The 17,666-nt window shown below is 40.1% G+C and overlaps 1 protein-coding gene across 5 annotated transcripts in view; it reads left to right on the plus strand.

Annotated features, from left to right (window-relative positions):
* Positions 1-17,666, plus strand: part of LOC126336609 (leukocyte elastase inhibitor-like) — a 134,914-nt gene that overhangs the window by 95,061 nt on the left and 22,187 nt on the right. For 2 of the 5 annotated variants that reach the window (XR_007564982.1, XR_007564981.1), the window contains exon 8: positions 7,603-7,706. The exons of the other annotated variants lie outside the window; for them this stretch is intronic. The gene's annotated coding sequence lies outside the window, so the exon portion shown is untranslated. The remainder of the gene's footprint in view (positions 1-7,602; positions 7,707-17,666) is intronic. 5 annotated transcript variants of the gene reach the window in all.

The raw sequence follows: 17,666 nt of genomic DNA on the forward strand, positions 1-17,666 counted from the left end.
TTTTATGTTAGATGTGGTACATCACTCAGCTCTTCATGGATCCAAGAGAATTGCATCCCGCAGGCCTCTGTGATGAGTGTTACACTCTTCTTCATTGTCATCAATGGGCTAGTGGCCTCCTTTGGGTCACTGGTCATCCCCACATTGTATTTCCAGAACTTTTGTGTTTGGAATATCTCCCAAGCTATAGCGTTAGCTAATTGACAGCTCCAAGGTGCCATTGGAGGGCATCCACTTGGACCCTTTTCCATGCTTCCAGTGCTCTCCTGTGAAAATGCAAGTAATGCATTTCTGTTGTAGCATGATCCACCCTGACTGGAAACTGTACTCGGGTACCCAGCATTTCTTTGTTGTTGCACAGTCCCAATTTTTGGGACCTCTATTCGATAAAAAGCTGACATGGTTGCTCCATATTCATCAACTAAAGACTAACTCCATGCAAAAACTGTTGGAGTGTAGATCGCATTACTTGCTTCTGTATTTACAGGGCCCTGATGTCATCTTGATTGGACTATGGCTGCCAGGTTTATGGCTCAGCGGCACTTCACCTTTGAAATTATTGGACCCACTCCATCATTCTTGAATAAGACTGGCCACTGGCACCTTCCAAATTAATCCTACGTAAGTTGGAACTTAGATAGTGGCAACACTGGTGTGGAGACACTACACAATGGAATCTACTACTGCTGCTGATAGCTCACATTGTTGACATACCTGCCTCACCTCCGAGCAAATGGACTTGGCCGTCCCAAATCACCGGCGTGCACACAATCTAGGGAAACACATTCACTTGTGAGGAAGCGGTCTAACATAATGGTGTCACTATGTTTTCGAAGCAGGAACAACAGATTTGGATCAAGATTGAATGTGCCAGATGTCGTACAGCATGACAGTGTCAAGGTCTTCAAGAGGCATGTGGGGAATTGGCATTGCGTACAGAACAGTGACACATTGGGTAAAAGCCTTCAACAAAGGCCACAAACTGTGGAAGATATGCATCGGGCAGGTCATCCTAGTGTCTCTGAAGAAGACGTGCAATGTGTTGCCGCATTAGTGGACACCATACGATTTATGAGCTTGCCTATAAAACCAGATTAGTGCATCCTGAAGGAACGCCTGGGCATGCAAAAAATTGCATCTTGATGTGTTCGGAATGACTTGACAGAAGTGCAGAAATGGATGCGTTACGATGCTGCTCAAGTGCACTTGGAGCACTATGAGTGCGAAGGAGAGGCTTTCTTATGCCGTATTGTAACACTGGATGAGACATGGGCCACATCATATGAGCCAAAACTGAAATGCCAATCCAACGAATGGTGTTGTTATGGGTTGCCACGAAAGTCGAAATTGTGTCAGAGCCCCAGTTTGGTGAAAGTTATGGTGATTCTTGTGTATGACTGTGATGGTGTTATCCTAATGCATTACGTTTCTCCATGGCAGACCATCAATGCACAGTATTACTGTTCATTTTTGGAGCATAACCAGCAACCAGCTGTGCGAAAGAAGTGTCGGCACTTTCTGTGCAACCAATCCATCATTTTGCATGACAATGCGTAGGAACATACAGTGCAAGCTGTGGCTGCTCTGTTTGGTCAATGGGACTGGGAAGTACTGTACCATCCACCATACTCCCCGGACTGAAGTCTTTGTGACTTTGATTTGAGTCTGAAGATGAAGGAACCACTTCGTGGCATTCGCTTCAGAACTGTTCCAGAGATTTGACAGGAAGTAGAATGCTCCATTCGCACCATCAAGAGAACAGGCTGTGCTAATGTTACACTATTCCTTCCACATCGCTGACAATGGGTTCTACACAATGCTGGTGACTACTTTGAAGGACAGTAACAGGTCCAAAGATGTAACTCTTTTGTATCGATTGTGAATAAATAGTTTCCACTATTTAAGTTCCAACCTTTGCTATGTACAGTACCCTTGCCAAAGCAGAGATTTTCCTCTCTTCATTTCCAGTATTTCCGACTCTTGCTCAGTTATGCAATCACCACAATTTTCTCCTCATCCAACTAGACAAATTCTTTTTGCACACCAGGAGCATTGACCCCATGACACATGCCCCCAAGTGGGATTACCAGTTGGAATGCACCTCAAGGGCTTCTGCTGGGACATCTGCCTAACTTCTTTTGAATGTACTCCACATATTTCCCTCCTCCACCCCCTTCCCCCCCCCCCCCCTCTCCCACCTTGCTTAGTACCCAAACCATGAAATAGGACAGATCTCTTTCACGTACCTAATGTCTTAGTTGCCCCCACAACCTTTCAGCACCAGTTCCTCTCAGTTCTTTAGGAGTATCAGGATGCCATCATCATTCACTCTGACAGCTCTAAAACTGTGGATAGGATGGGATATGTATCTTCCTATTTTCATGGCACAAAGACTGTTCCACATAATTTCTGTCATGCAGCTGCATAAATTCAACTTCTTCTTGTAATATTTCAGATGAATACTGTCCAGCTATCTTCAGAGTGAGCTGAGGTGACTGACCCAGTCAGTTTGGCTTACTCTGAAGAAGGATGGATAATATTCAACTGAAATATTAGAAGAAGAAAAGGTGAATTTATGCAGCTGCACACCTGATATTTTATGGAACAGGATGAGATATGCTTTTACATCTCTTGCTAGTCAGAAAAAAACATCTGTTGCCTGGAATGTGTAGTGTTTTTATTATGGCACTGGAAGTTGTTAACAGAACAGTAAGTTTTATGAAATGGGCTATTCCTGACCGTGTTCTAATTTGTAATTACTTTATGAGCAGCCTTCAGGCTGTCGATAGATATTGCTCTTGTCACCCTGTGATATCTGCTATTTATGACTCTTCTCCCCTCTGACCTGAGTCGCATTGCTTGCCCAGTTGTCCCTCTGTGGGTCTGAAGTGATGTGGGTATCACGGAGAATGAACTACAGTAGTGAATACTTTCCCAACATTTGCTTCCGTGATCCCAAGTGCAATTATATGGAGAAAATAGGGCCTCATTTAACTTGGAGGTGAAACATCCTCTAGTAAGCTATCATACCCTCTAGTAAACTCAACACTATCAAAGAGACTACAGCTGCATGGCATTCCTCCCTATGTTCCTCTCGGAAAGATTCCACCATCCTATGTCACGTCTGCATTGGCTATATTAGATTAACACACAGTTTTCTTTTATGGAAAGAACCATCTCCATCTTGGAAAGCTTTAGAGATAGTAGCTCAGTTCCTGGTGAAATGCCACATCCTTCTGGCTCTCCATCCACACACAGGTGTGTGCAAGTGTATATCTGTCCTTTTTTTCCCCCTAGGGTAAGTCTTTCTGCTCCCGGGATTGGAATGACTCCTTACCCTCTCCCTTAAATCCCACATCCTTTCATCTTTCCCTCTCCTTCCCTCTTTCCTGATGAAGCAACCTTGGGTTGCGAAAGCTTGAAATTTGTGTATGTGTTTTTTATTGTGTCTATTTACCAGCACTTTCTCAGTCTCCGCTAATTTCAAGTTGCCGCCACTCATACCTCAGCTGTCATTCAACATCATCTTTGCCTCTGCACTTCCGCCTCGACTGACATCTTTACCCAAACTCTTTGCCTTTAAATATGTCTTCTTGTGTCTGTATATGTGTGGATGGATATGTGTGTGTGTGTGTGTGCGCGCGCGCGCGCCTGTCCTTTTTTCCCCCTAAGGTAAGTCTTTCCGCTCCCGGGATTGGAATGACTCCTTACCCTCTCCCTTAAGACCCACACCCTTTCATCTTTCCCTCTCCTTCCCTCTTTCCTGATGAAGCAACAATGGGTTGCGAAAGCTCAAAATTATGTGTGTGTGTTTTTTTTATTGTGCCTATCTACCAGCGCTTTCCCACTTGGTAAGTCAGTTAGATATATTTTATGTGGGTCCCATGCACTTGAACAATATTCTTGGATGGGTTGCACTGAGTGTTTTTAAAGCTAATTTGTAGACCAATTGCATTTTCCAAATATCCTACAAATGAAATGAAGTCTGCCTTTCATAAAATGGCTTATGCTTTAAACATCTGCTGTTTGAACTGAACTGCCATAAGGCAGCTGGTCCCTTGGTCAACAGCTGTTTTTAAGAACCGAAGCTGCTGTCATATCTATTTTTAGATCAGTGATGTGATTCATACCTGTGGCTAAAGAATTTGTTGCAGTTTTGCACATAGTTGAATTGTTTGTGCTCTGTTTAGCCATTATCTGCAAGACTTGACACCTACTAGTGCGAGTAGCTGTGTGAGAATAACAAGATATACTGAGGGAGAGGTGCAGGTAATGTTGTTTGATTCGTACTTGAAACGTACTTATCACCTAAGGAAGAAACTGCCTACAAAATGTAGAGTAAAGAGAAGGGCATCACAAGTTACGACAATTTCAAATGGTATGTGAGAAATGATGAGTAAACAACAGGAAGTTGAAGGAATCAAAATCTTACTTGATTAAGCTTTATTAAAATTTGCAAACTATTTTTCAATGAGTAACAGAATTTTATTGTCATAATAAGAGAATTAAAAATTAATAACTTGGTATAGTATTCTTGTCTCATTTGCTCAGTATAGGTTTATTAAGTGGGTTGGGTCTATGGCTAAGACACTTTGTAGTGATTCTGACCTAATTCTCGTGTAGTCTCTCTTCCGTAACACCACTCTTGATTTGGTCACCATGAAGCTGAAAAGTCTAAATGAGTGCAGAGTAGCTGAATGTTACCTTGATAGGATATGTAGATTGTTACAATTACTATAGAAGTATATTGCAGTAGCAGTTCACAAGCACATGCTTCAAGGATCTGATCTGCACAAAAACTATTTGTTTCAATATTTTTGACTTTGTGTCCAATTTTTATGTAAGTAGCAATTCCTCCTTTTGCCATGTTAATTCTACATGAATAAGATGCTAATCTGTAATCCCTTAAATTTAACTTCTCCATCCCTGCAGTTACAAGGTATTCAGAGAGACACAAAACATCTATACTTCCAGAATTTACCCCATTTTCTAGGCATACAAGAAGCTCATCTAATTTTCAAATCTGATGAAACACACGGACATTATGGCACTTTCCTATTTTAATCTCTTTCAATACTCTCTGTCTGTTACCTGACTCTAACCTAAAAAATGTGTCCCCTGACTCCAGTAATCACAGGTATTTTGTCTCGTGTCCTTGTGCTACCCCCCCCCCCCCCCCCCCCCTACATTTTCTGCAAGATCAAGTAATCTATCCTTCCCCCTCCTATTCAGGTGCAAGCCACGACTAGTGTAACCCCACCTCCCAATTCCATCAATATGCACAGCACAGCTATGAGAACTGGTTTCTACCAACAGTAACCCCCCCCCCCCTCCCCCTCGCCCCAGCTCTCTGTTAACAGGGTTGACAGCTGTATTAACCCAGGGTTGGTAATGGTGCTGCAAAACATCCACAAACCCAATACGAGTGAGAGCTGTTGCTGCTCCTATTACATCCAGGTCACACCTAATACTATATTCCGAATTACTAGTCAGGCTGTTTCCTGCTCCTCCTACTTATGAACATGGTCCTCACCATCAAAATCTTTGCACAAGGCCCCTAGGTTTTCTGGACCTGGCTAAGCTTAGCACTAGGTTTCACAATGCTTGTGACCTCGTACTCAACTCCTAGCCTATGCTGTAGCAACTGGCCTACACCTCTCCCATGACTGCTATCTAACTGCAGGACTCTTTTTTTTCTGCTTGACTTTACTCCTGACCTAGCATTAATTGTTACTATGAGTCCACTGCACCATACTTTGCCCAAAAGCCAAAAACAGTTTGAGGCTCTTCTACTTTAGGTGACAAATGAAACTGATTGCTCACTGGAATCTGAAGAGTAATTTCTGGGGTTTTCTCCTTCTGACTGCTACTTGTAACCTGTGCACAGCGCCCATTGTCTCTTTCGCCCTTCAACCTGTCTAATTTGAAGTACACCATTTCTAGTTCAGCCTTCAGGGGACAAATCTTTTTCCATGTTCCACAATTTTCTTGTCATGCCTACATAATCTACAACTCCATTGGTGATCCTCATTTGGCACTATAACAGATTCCCCACCACAACTACCCCAGTGAAACACCAACACACAATCCTGACATTTCACTCCTGTGCTCACTCAGCAACAACAACATCCACATTTGTCACACATGATGGCAGATTAAACAATACAACTTATACTACAAACAAACAACACAAATACAAACAATACAAATTACACTACAAACAATACAAATTACACTACAAACAATTCCGCTGCACCAATTAATAATCAGTAGAAAGTAACTTAGCTTCTGGTGAGATGAGCAGAGAACTTGTGGACATTAGGCGAATGTAGCAGCATTACATGGCTGATAGGGACCGATGACCTTGGCAGTTTGGTCTCTTAGGAATTCACACACATTACACAGCTGAAAGGCTAAATTTGTCACATTTAAATCTAGAAAATTTCTTATTTTCTTCATAAATACTTATGAGTGATTTACAGTTGTAATTTCAGTTTGGTAATGAAATAATGATCAGCAGAATTGGTGGATTTAGTTGAGTCACATTTTCACTGACAAACCTTACTTAAGTATCAATATTAAATGAACACAGTTCCTATTGGTTGTCGTAGTCATACTATAAAATATTTACATAACATGGGATCAAAAGTATAGCATTTAATAATTTTTTCAGAACTAACAAATGTTTCGGGTAATAATAGCCACATAATGCCAAGGTAAAAGAAATTAATTTCAGTGGTAAAAACACAAATTTTATGTGTCATAATAGTAAACATTGTTACTATGTTCTAACTGTTCATGTTAACTTAAATAATCAATTTCTGAAAATGTAATGTAACTGCATAGATAAAAAATTATACTCACCAAGCTGTGGAGATCACAATATAAAAGGTATTGAAGTTTTCAAGCTTTCATAGCCAGTGGTTCCTTCTTCTGGTAGAAAGGTTGAAGGGAAAGGAAAGGGGCTGAAGCAAAAGGACTGTTGAGATTTAGGAAAAGAGGTAGAGTCCAGAAAAGTCCCCAGTCCTCAATAACCCCAGGTCAGGGGAGACTTACCGGATGGGATGAGAAGGAGAGATTGTTTGTTGACGATGGCTCTGGGTTTTACCAGATGCCATCTAGGTGCTTCCCCAGACACCAGTTTCTTGGAACTCTACAGGTGGAAACTGGGGCTACATCATGATGTTGGTTCTCACCACCAACATATCCTTAATTTTGGGAACTAATAACCTAAATATACTGTGGGAAATATTTTTAATGTTGTAAAGTTATTAATTCATTGTATTTACTGATTAATATCTGTGATCACATTCTATAGTATAATATATCTTCTATGTAACATGTTTTATATGAACTATGTAAAACAGTGAACACACTAAAGTTACAAAAGATGCTGATAAATATACAGTTCCCTGATAAGGTATTTTGTTTTACTTATTAGCAAACAGAAAAAAAAATGCTATTCACATTATATACCTGCTATGCTTACTATTTTAAATTGGCACTTTAATAATTAATGTCTAACTAGTGAGTTAGCGTAGTAAATGTTGTGAAGACAGAACAACCATTTGGCATTGAAAAGTCAGTGTTTTTTCAATACAGGGCAGTAGCAAATGTGTGATCCCTTGCAGCTAACAGCATAAGGAAGATTTGTGCAAGAGAGAAGCCATTGTGATGATTATCTTGACATCATCTCTCTGAGTTGTGTAAGTGTTTCATTACCATCTGTTTCTTCAAAAATATTTTGCGCCTGCTTGACAGGCAACGGGGTAAAACAATTTTCTTTGGCTTCACCATATACACATTTCTTTTCTATTCTGCTTGTACAAACAAGTTGCTATTTTTGTCTGCCAGTTTTCTACATTCACTATTTTAAGTCTGTAGAGTCACTGAAAACATGCAGCCCCTGATTTCCTGGAGCCACACATTGTTTCTACTTTCTTTATTGGTGCAGGATTGCTTTTAAATGTTGTTGGTCTTTGTCACACAGTCTAAAATGTTTGAAGAGAATCTTTACAACTCTGTGCTTTCACTATGTAGGTAGCAGAAACTTCAAAGGATATATCACCTGCTTCATGCATGACTGGTTTCTCTTTCCAGTTACCTCTGGTTATGGTGAATTCTCTTGTGATCTTCTGTGCAAATCTCTTGTCAAGCTAACAGAAATTTATTACTGATAATCAACGTTTTTGTTGAGTACTTTCTTGTATCCTCGGATTAAGCATTTTTATACATAATTACTGTGGAACACCCAATAATGAATGATTGTATATGGAGCACAATGATCTTATGTGTAAACATTATCTTCATAACTAACAGTTTGTTCAGACATTGTTAACAATGATTTGCATTTATGCTCACATCTTCAGCCAAAATTTGTGCTGCTGCTTTATTCCAGTGTTATGAATCTTCTAATAATCATGTATTCCTTTAATGATTACATAATATTTGAAAACTTCCAATCTTGATGTGCTTTTTTACATTTTTACAAATACTTTTTTCCCTTACTGCTAAAGTGTGATTAAAAAGTAATTTAAATGCCATGTTGATTGCTTTATTCCTTGCGTGTATGAAATTAAGAAATGACTGAAAGTCATACTTTCATTTGCATTGTTAGGCAAGACTAAGTTACACTGAAATAGAATGAGTGTGGGGGAGAGCAGAAATACTACAGTTACTCAAATTGTGTACTGATTTGAAGTCCATTTGAAGACTAAATTCGGGTGTGCAGAGTAGGAGAAGAAAATCACTGTGTAAAAGGGCAACATCCTGCCAGTAGCTTCAAGTTTTATAATTATATGTTGCCATATGTTCTGCAACTGCTTTAATTAACACAGTAAATAGGCTAAGTCATGTAATCTATACTGATGTGGCCTATGGATGTTACACAAAGATGCTAGTTTCAGTCAGTTGGGCAGCTGAAAGCCAATGACTGATTTTTGATCAACCTTTGGTCACATAAGTCAGAACTTTCAAATTAAATGAATATCAAATGACTCGTTAGTATTTACCACTGGATGATGAAATTATTATGACAACTGGACAGAACACTTTAAATAGGAAATACTAATCCTTGTTTGTAACTTATATGTTATTTCTTCAAGGAAACCTAAAAGAGGGGCAGGTTGCTCAAGTGGAAAGTTGGGGGCATGTAACTGCAATAGGTGTGTCCCTCTCAACCTTGGACATTTTCTGTTTCCAATACCAATGCTGGGATTTTTACCTCATGCTGTTAGGCATGGAGCACTCTCTATCTCCTTGTAATTCAACAGCTTCCTCAATTGAATTTTCCAAATGAGAAATTTTTCCTCTTTGCCTCCTGACCGATGACAACACTTATGGAAACCAGTTTGGTTTTTAAAATTTTTGTAACTTATTTACACATACCATAATGTTCAACATTTTCATGAATTACAGGTTTAACTACCTCTTTACCAATGGCACTGTTACATGTACAAGGGCGAGTCAAATTAAAACCTTAAATATTTTTTAAATTTTATTTATTGTTCAGAAGTGGTACAAAGCTGTATCATATAATCTCCCCCATGCTCAATACAAGTCCTCCAGTGCTTACAAAGTGCATAAATTCCTTTAGAAAAAAATTATTTTGGTAGTCCGCGCAAACCCTCATGAACTGTGTGGTGTACCTCTTCATCAGAACAGAACTTCCTTCCTCCCATTGCGTCTTTTAGTGGTCCAAACATATGAAAATCACTTGGGGGCAAGGTTTGGTGAGCATGTTGGATGAGGAAGACACTCAAAATGCAAGTCTGGGATTGTTGCAACTGTTGTATGGGCAGTGTGGGGCCTTGCACTGTCGTGTTGCCAAAGGACACCTGCTGACAGCAATCCACATTGCTTTGATTTGATTGCAGGCTGCAGATGATTTGTCAGGAGATCTGTGTATGATGCACTGGTGACAGTCGTCCCTCTAGGCATGTAATGCTAAAAAATGACAGCTTTTTCGTCCCAAAAGAGAGTCGGCATAACCTTCCCTGCTGATGATTTGCTGTCTTCATTTCTGGTTGGTGGAAGTGAGCCCAGGTTTCGTCCCCAGTAACGATTCTTGCAAGGAAGCCATCACCTTCTTGTTCAAAGTGCTGAAGAAGTTCTTCACAAGCATCAACACGTCGTTCTCTCATTTCAGGAGTCAGCTGCCGTGGCACCCATCTTGCAGACACTTTGTGAAACTGGAGCACATCATGCACAATGTGATGTGCTGGCCCATGACTAACCTGTAAACATGCTGCAATGTCATTCAGTGTCACTCAGCAGTTTTCCTTCTCTATGGCTTCAACTGCTGCAATGTTCTGTGGAGTCACAACTCGTTGTGCCTGACCTGGACGTGGAGCATATTCCACTGAAGTCACACCATTTGCGATATTCCTACCCTATTCATAGACTTGCTGCTGTGACAAACATGCATCACCATATTGAATCTTCATTCGTTGATGAATTTCAGTAGGTTTCACACCTTCACTACTCAAAAACGGAATAACAGAACGGTGTTCTTCCCTGTCGCAAGTGGGGCGGCCAACTTTATACTGATACTGCGATGGTATGTATGCATCTGCACTATCCTGCCCCCTACAGGCCATTCTGCATGCCGTTTGTAGCATGCTTACCAACTTACAGGATACCGGCATGAAATTTCGATTTGTTATTACAAATTTAAGGTTTTCATTTGACACCCTCATACTTGACACAGCAATTTAGTGGCTCTCCTATTCCTCTCATTCCATATGAAGTCTGCTCCACTCTTGATGTGTGTAACATTTACAGCATTTTGGAGATGAAAATAAAAAAAACAACAGAGGAAATCCAGAGAGACAAGTTATTATGTGACAGTTCAAGTGAAGGAATGCAAGAAATCCTCAAAGATATACAGCATCAGATGATATTACTAATGTATCACGTGGGAAATTCGTGTAACATGAAGGTACCATCACTCAATGAGCAGCATGAGAATCACCAGATGAAGTATTTTGTTAAATATTCGAATGGAGCTGCAGGAAAGAACTAACCAGATTAAGAAATTCCTTCTCGGTGTACCTGGAATATTACCATACTCACAGGTATATACAATATAACAATAATATGATATGAATATAATGGTGTAAATGACAAAGAGAAGGTGTTCCCCCCATGAACCATGGATCTTTGCATGCCTCAGCAGTACAAATAGCTGTACCGTAGGTGCAACCACAATGGAGCGGTATCTCTTGAGAGGCCACACAAACATGTGGTTCCTGGAGAGTGGCAGCAGTCTTTCCAGTAGTTGTAGGGGCAACAATCTGGATGGCTGGCTGACCTGGCCTAGTAACATCAACTAAAACAGTTTTGCTGTGCTGATATTGCAAAGCGGAAACTACAGCCGTAATTTTTCCTGGGGGAATGCAGCGTTACTGCATGGTTAAATGATGATGGCGTCTTCTTAGGTAAAATATTCCAAAGGTAAAATAGTCCCCCCCTTCTGGATCTCCGAGTGGAGACTACTCAGGAGGACGTTGTTATTAGGAGAAACAAAACTGCCATTCTAGAAATTGGAGCAAGGGATGTCAGATCCCTTAATCAGGAGGTTGTAGTTGCGGTCCTCAGTCCTGAGACTGGTTTGATGCAGCTCTCCATGCTACTCCATGCTACTCTATCCTGTGCAAGCTTCTTCATCTCCCAGTACCTACTGCAACTTAATCCTTCTGAATCTGCTTGGTGTACTTATCTCTTGGACTCCCTCTACGATTTTTACCCTCCATGCTGCTCTCCAATACTAAATTGGTGATCCCTTGATGCCTCAGAACATGCCCTACCAACCGATGCCTTCTTCTAGTCAAGTTGTGCCAAAAACTTCTCTTCTCCCCAATCCTATTCAACACCTCCTCATTAGTTATGTGGTCTACCCATCTAATCTTCAGCATTCTTCTGTAGCACCACATTTCAAAAGCTTCTATTCTCTTCTTGTCTACACTGTTTATCATCCATGTTTCACTTCCATACATGGCTACACTCCATACAAATACTTTCAGAAACGACTTCCTAACACTTAAATTTATACTCGATGTTAACAAATTTCTCTTCTTCAGAAATGCTTTCCTTCCCATTGCAAGTCTACATTTTATATCCTCTCTGCTTCGACCATCATCAGTTATTTTGCTCCCCAAATAGCAAAACTCCTTCACTACTTTGTGTCTATTTTCCTAATCTAACACCCTCAACATCACCCGACTTAACTCGACTACATTCCATTATCCTCGTTTTGCTTTTGTTGATGTTCATCTTATATCCTCCCTTCAAGACATTATCCATTCCGTTCAACTGCTCTTCCAAGTCCTTTGCCATCTCTGACAGAATTACAATGTCATCGCCGAACCTCAAAGTTTTTATTTCTTCTCCATGAATTTTAATACCTACTCCGAATGTTTCTTTTGTTTCCTTCGCTGCTTGCTCAATATAAAGATGGAATAACATTGGGGAGAGGCTACAGCCCTGTCACACTCCCTCCCCAACCACTGCTTCCCTTTCATGCCCCTCGATTCTTATAACTGCGATCTGGTTTCTGTACAAATTGTAAATAGCTTTTCGTTCCCTGTATTTTACCCCTGCCAACTTCAGAATTTGAAAGAGAGAAATCCAGTCAACATTGTGAAAAGCTTTCTCTAAGTCTACAAATGCTAGAAACATAGGTTTGCCTTTCTTTAATCTAGCTTCTAAGATAAGTCGTAGGGTCAGTATTGCCTCACGTTTTCCAATATTTCTACGGAATCCAAACTGATCTTCCCCAAGGTCGGCTTCTACTAGTTTTACCATTCGTCTGTAAAGAATTCGCATTAGTATTTTGCAGCCATGACTTATTAAACGGATTGTTCGATAATTTTCACATCTGTCAGCACCTGCTTTCTTTGAGATCAGAATTATTATATTCTTGAAGTCTGAGGGTATTTCACCTGTCTCATACATCTTGCTCTCCAGATGGTAGAGTTTTGTCAGGACCGGCAGGTTAGAAAATTTAAAAATTGAAATGGATAGGTTAAAGCTAGGTATAGTGGGAATTAGTGAAGTTTGGTGACAGGAGGAACAAGACTTCTGGTGATGTGAATACAGGGTCATAAATACAAAATCAAATAACGGTGATGCAGGAGTACGTGAAATAAAGGAAAAAAAATATAGCAACATGGATAAACTACTACAAACATCATAGTGAACACAAATTGTACCCAAGATAGACATGACGCCCATGCCTACCACATCAGTACAAGATTATGTGCCAACTAGCTCCACAGATGATAAAGAGATTGGAAAAATGTATGATGCTATAAAAAAAATTATTGAGATAGTTAAGAGTGACAAAAATTTAATAGGCCTTGGGGACTGGAATTCGACTGTAGGAAAAGGGAGAGAAGAAAAAATAGTAGGTGAATACAGACTGGGGGTAAGGAAAGAAACAGGAAGCCACTTTGTAGAATTTTGCAAAGAGCATAAGTTAATCATAGCTAATACTTGGATTGAAAATTACAAAGGAAGATTGTATATGTGGAAGAAGCCTGGACGCACTGAAAGGTTTCAGATAGATTGTATAATGGTATGACAGAGATTTAGTAATGAAGTTTTAAATTGTAAAACATTTCCAGGGGCAGATGTGGACTCAGACCACAATTTATTGGTTATGAACTGTAGATTAAAACTTAAGTAACTGCAAAAAGGTAGGACTTAAAAGGAAATGATGGGATATGGATAAACTGAAAGAGCCAGAGGTTGTAGAGAGTTTCAGAGAGAGTGTTAGGGAACAGTTGACAAGAACAGGGGAAAGAAATACAATAGATGAAGAATGGGTAGCTTTAAGAGATGAAATAGCGAAGACAGTAGAAGATCAAGCAGGTGAAAAGACGAGGGCTAGTAGAAATCTGCGGGTAATGGAAGAGATACTGAATTTAACTGATGAAAGGAGAAAATATAAAAATGCAGTAAATGAAGCAGTTGAAAAGGAATACAATAGTCTCAAAAATGAAATCGTCAGGAAGTGCAAAATGGCTAAGCAAGGATGGCTAGAAGACAAATGTATGGATGTAGAAGCATGTATCACTAGGGGTAAGATAGATACTGCCTACAGGAAAATTAAAGAGACCTTTTAAGAAAAGAGAACTGCCTGTATGGATATCAAGAGCTCAGCTGGAAACCCAGTCCTAAGCAAAGAAGGGAAAATGGAAAGAGGATATACACAAGGGTGATGCACTTGAGAGCAATATCATGGAAATGGAAGTGGACGTGGATGAAGATGAAATGGAAGATAAGACACTGCATGAGGAATTTGACTGAGCGCTGAAAGGCCTAAGTCGAAACAAGGTCCCAGGAGTAGACAGCATTCCATTAGAACTACTGATAGCCTTGGAAGGGACAGTCATAAAAAAAATCTCACCTGGTGAGCAAAATACCCTCAGACTGCAAGAAGAATATAATAATTCCAATGCCAAAGAAAGCAGGTGCTAACAGGTGTGAAAATTACCAACTGTCAGTTTAATAAGTCATGGTTGCATAATACTATCATGAAATCTTTACAAACAAATGGAAAAACTGGTAGAAGCTGACCTAGGATAAGATCGGTTTGGATTCTGTAGAAATGTTGGAACACATGAGGCAGTACTGACCCTATGACTTATCTTAGAAGATAGGTTAAGGAAAGGAAAACCTATGTTTCTAGCATCTGTAGACTTAGAAAAAGCTTTTGACAATAAATGAAAAGCACCAGTTTGCTTTCGTTATACATTATTATTGCGTTTGACAATGTTGACGGGAATACTCTCTTTCAAATTCTGAAGGTGGCAAGTGTAAAATAGAGGGAGCAAAAGGCTATTTACAGTTTGTACTGAAGTCAGATGGCAGTTATCAGAGTCAAGGGGCATGAAAGGAAAAAAGTGGTTGAGAAGGTAGTGAGACAGGGTTGTAGCCTATCCCCAATGTTATTCAGTCTGTATATTGAGCAAGCTGTAAAGGAAACAAAAGAAAAATTTGGAGAAATTAAAATCCATGGAGAAGAAATACAAAAACTGATGTTTGCTGACAACATTGTAATTCTGTCAGAGATAGCAAAGGACCTGGAAGAGCACCTGAACAGAATGGACAGTGTCTTGAAAGGAACATATAAGATGAACATCAACAAAAGCAAAACGATGATAATGGAATGTAGTCAAATTTAGTCAGGTGATGCTGAGGGAATTAAATTAGGAAATGAAACACTTAAAGTAGTAAATGAGTTTTGCTGTCTGGGGAGCAAAATAACTGATGATGGTTGAAGTGGAGAGAATATAAAATGTAGACTAACTACGGCAAGGAAAGCATTTCTGAAGAAGAGAAATTTGTTAACATCAGGTATAGATTTAAGTGTCAGAAAGTCTTTCGTGAAAGTATTTGTATGTAGTGTAGCAATGTATGGAAGTGAAACATGGATGATAAACAGTGTAGACAAGAATAGAAGCTTTTGAAATGTGGTGCTACAGAAGAATGGTGAAGATTAGATGCATAGATCCCATAACTAATGAGGAGATACTGTACAGAATTGGGGAGAAGACACATTTGTGGCACAACTTGACTAGACGAAGGTATCATTCACCAATTTAGTATTGGAGGGTAAAAATCTTAGAGGTAGACCAAAAGATGAATACACTAATCAGATTGAGAAGGATGTAGGTTGGAACAGTTATTCGGAAATGAAGAGGCTTGCACAGGATAGAGTAGCATGGAGAGCTGCATCAACCAGTCTCTAGACTAAAGAACACAACAACAGGGAAAGCATTAAGTGCCAGACAGATTCATTTAGAAAGACAGTTAGATATTATTCAGCCATTTGGCTTAGTTCTTCATCAGATGTAGACAGAGCAAAGCTCTCACACAAGCACAACTTGTACACACATGGCTTCTGTCATCTCCAGGTACTGAGACTGACTGTGGTTGTACCAAGGGGCAGTAAGCTTTGCTTCAGTGAGTAGTGGGGCTGTAGGTGTGGTGTGGAACAGAGAGAGTGAGGGGTTGCAGGTCAGGGCTGAGGGAAGATGACAGTGTTCTCTCTCTCTCTCTCTCTCTCTCTCTCTCTCTCTCTCTCTCTCTCTCTCTCTGTGTGTGTGTGTGTGTGTGTGTGTGTGTGTGTGTGTGTGTGTGTGTGTGTGTGTGAGACTGCGCATGTGCGTGCGGTGGTCAGGTACTAGAATGCAATAAGAGGCTGTACTATGAGGATAAAAGAGGTAGAAGAGAAAAGCATAGAACGAGAAAGAGACTTGTGGTTTACATTGGGGTATAGAAGGTATATGTGAGGCTGGAGTGAGAGTAGGAAAGAGGATAGAGTCAGGTGGAAGACAGCGACGAGCAAAACTTGAGGCTGGCATTACAGAAATGAATGATATGTTGCAGGGTCAGTTCCCACTTCCACAATATGGGAAAGGTTGGTGTTGATGGGGAGAATGCAGATGGCACAGGCAGTGAAGCAGCAGCTGAAGTCAAGCACATGATGTTGGGCAATGTACTCGGCAATTGAGTGGTCCAGCTGTCTCTTGGCCACAGTTTGGTGGTGGCCAGTTATGCAGACAGACAGCTGGTAGTTGTCATGCCCATGTAAAATGTGGCAGTGGTTGCAACTAAGTTGTTAGAGCACATGGCTGCTTTCACAGGTGCCCCTGCCTTTGCTCAGGTAGGACCACAAAGAGAAGACAAGAGACACATAGACAGTCCAATTTTCCTTCCTTCTATATTGACAGGAACAGGAACAGGAGTGCCATGCCCCATACGATGCCATGCATCATAACTTGTGAAATATGTCTGTAGATGTAGATGACTGTGACAGGACTGGAGCAGGTGGTAGTGGGAGCATGTATGGGACAAGTCTTGCATCTAGATCTATTGCAAGGATATCTCCCATGAGGCAAAGAGTTGGGAACAGGGGTGGAATAGGGATGGACAAGTATATCACATAGGTTAAGCAGGTGGCAGAATATCACTGTGGGAGAGAGGAGGAGGAGGATAGTAGGGAGGCTATTTCTCATTTCAGGGCACAGTGAGAAGTAGGCTAAACCCTGGTATAGAATGTGATGACACACATAAAGGGAAAAAATAGCCTTGAATTATTCAGTGCAACTTTTTTTCCATTATTCATATCAGGTCTTTTTCTTAAGGCGAATCTTCATGGAAGGCAGAGCTGCAGAATAAGTACAATACATTAGTTAGTAAGTTTCATGTTCCATGATCCATGGATCATTTGATCATTTGCACGATGAATTGTGATGATGTGGAATGAGTCATTTTATATATACATTACACATTCATATGGAAATATGGCTATGTGCTGACTATTTACAACTTTTTTTATGTTTTAATACAATTATGAGTTAGTAATTCCTACCACCACATTTGTTGTACATAACAAAAACAGAAATTCTTCTTTTATATAGGAGGAGTTGTCAAGCATAAACTTTTGCAGTTATTTTTCAAATTTAACTTTGCTGCCTGCCAAACATTTTAAATCATTGAGTAAATGATAACAGATTTTTTTTCTTCTGGTATAATACTTACGTACATCATTGTGACTTTTGAACTGCACCAGATTATTTATAACAACCTTTAAGAGTGAAACACTAGTCAAGATTCATAACTGGCTAGAGGTAGCAGTTGTGCGTGTGAGGTGTGAT

This window comes from Schistocerca gregaria, chromosome 2, assembly GCF_023897955.1.
Source record: "Schistocerca gregaria isolate iqSchGreg1 chromosome 2, iqSchGreg1.2, whole genome shotgun sequence".
Lineage (NCBI taxonomy): Eukaryota > Metazoa > Arthropoda > Insecta > Orthoptera > Acrididae > Schistocerca > Schistocerca gregaria.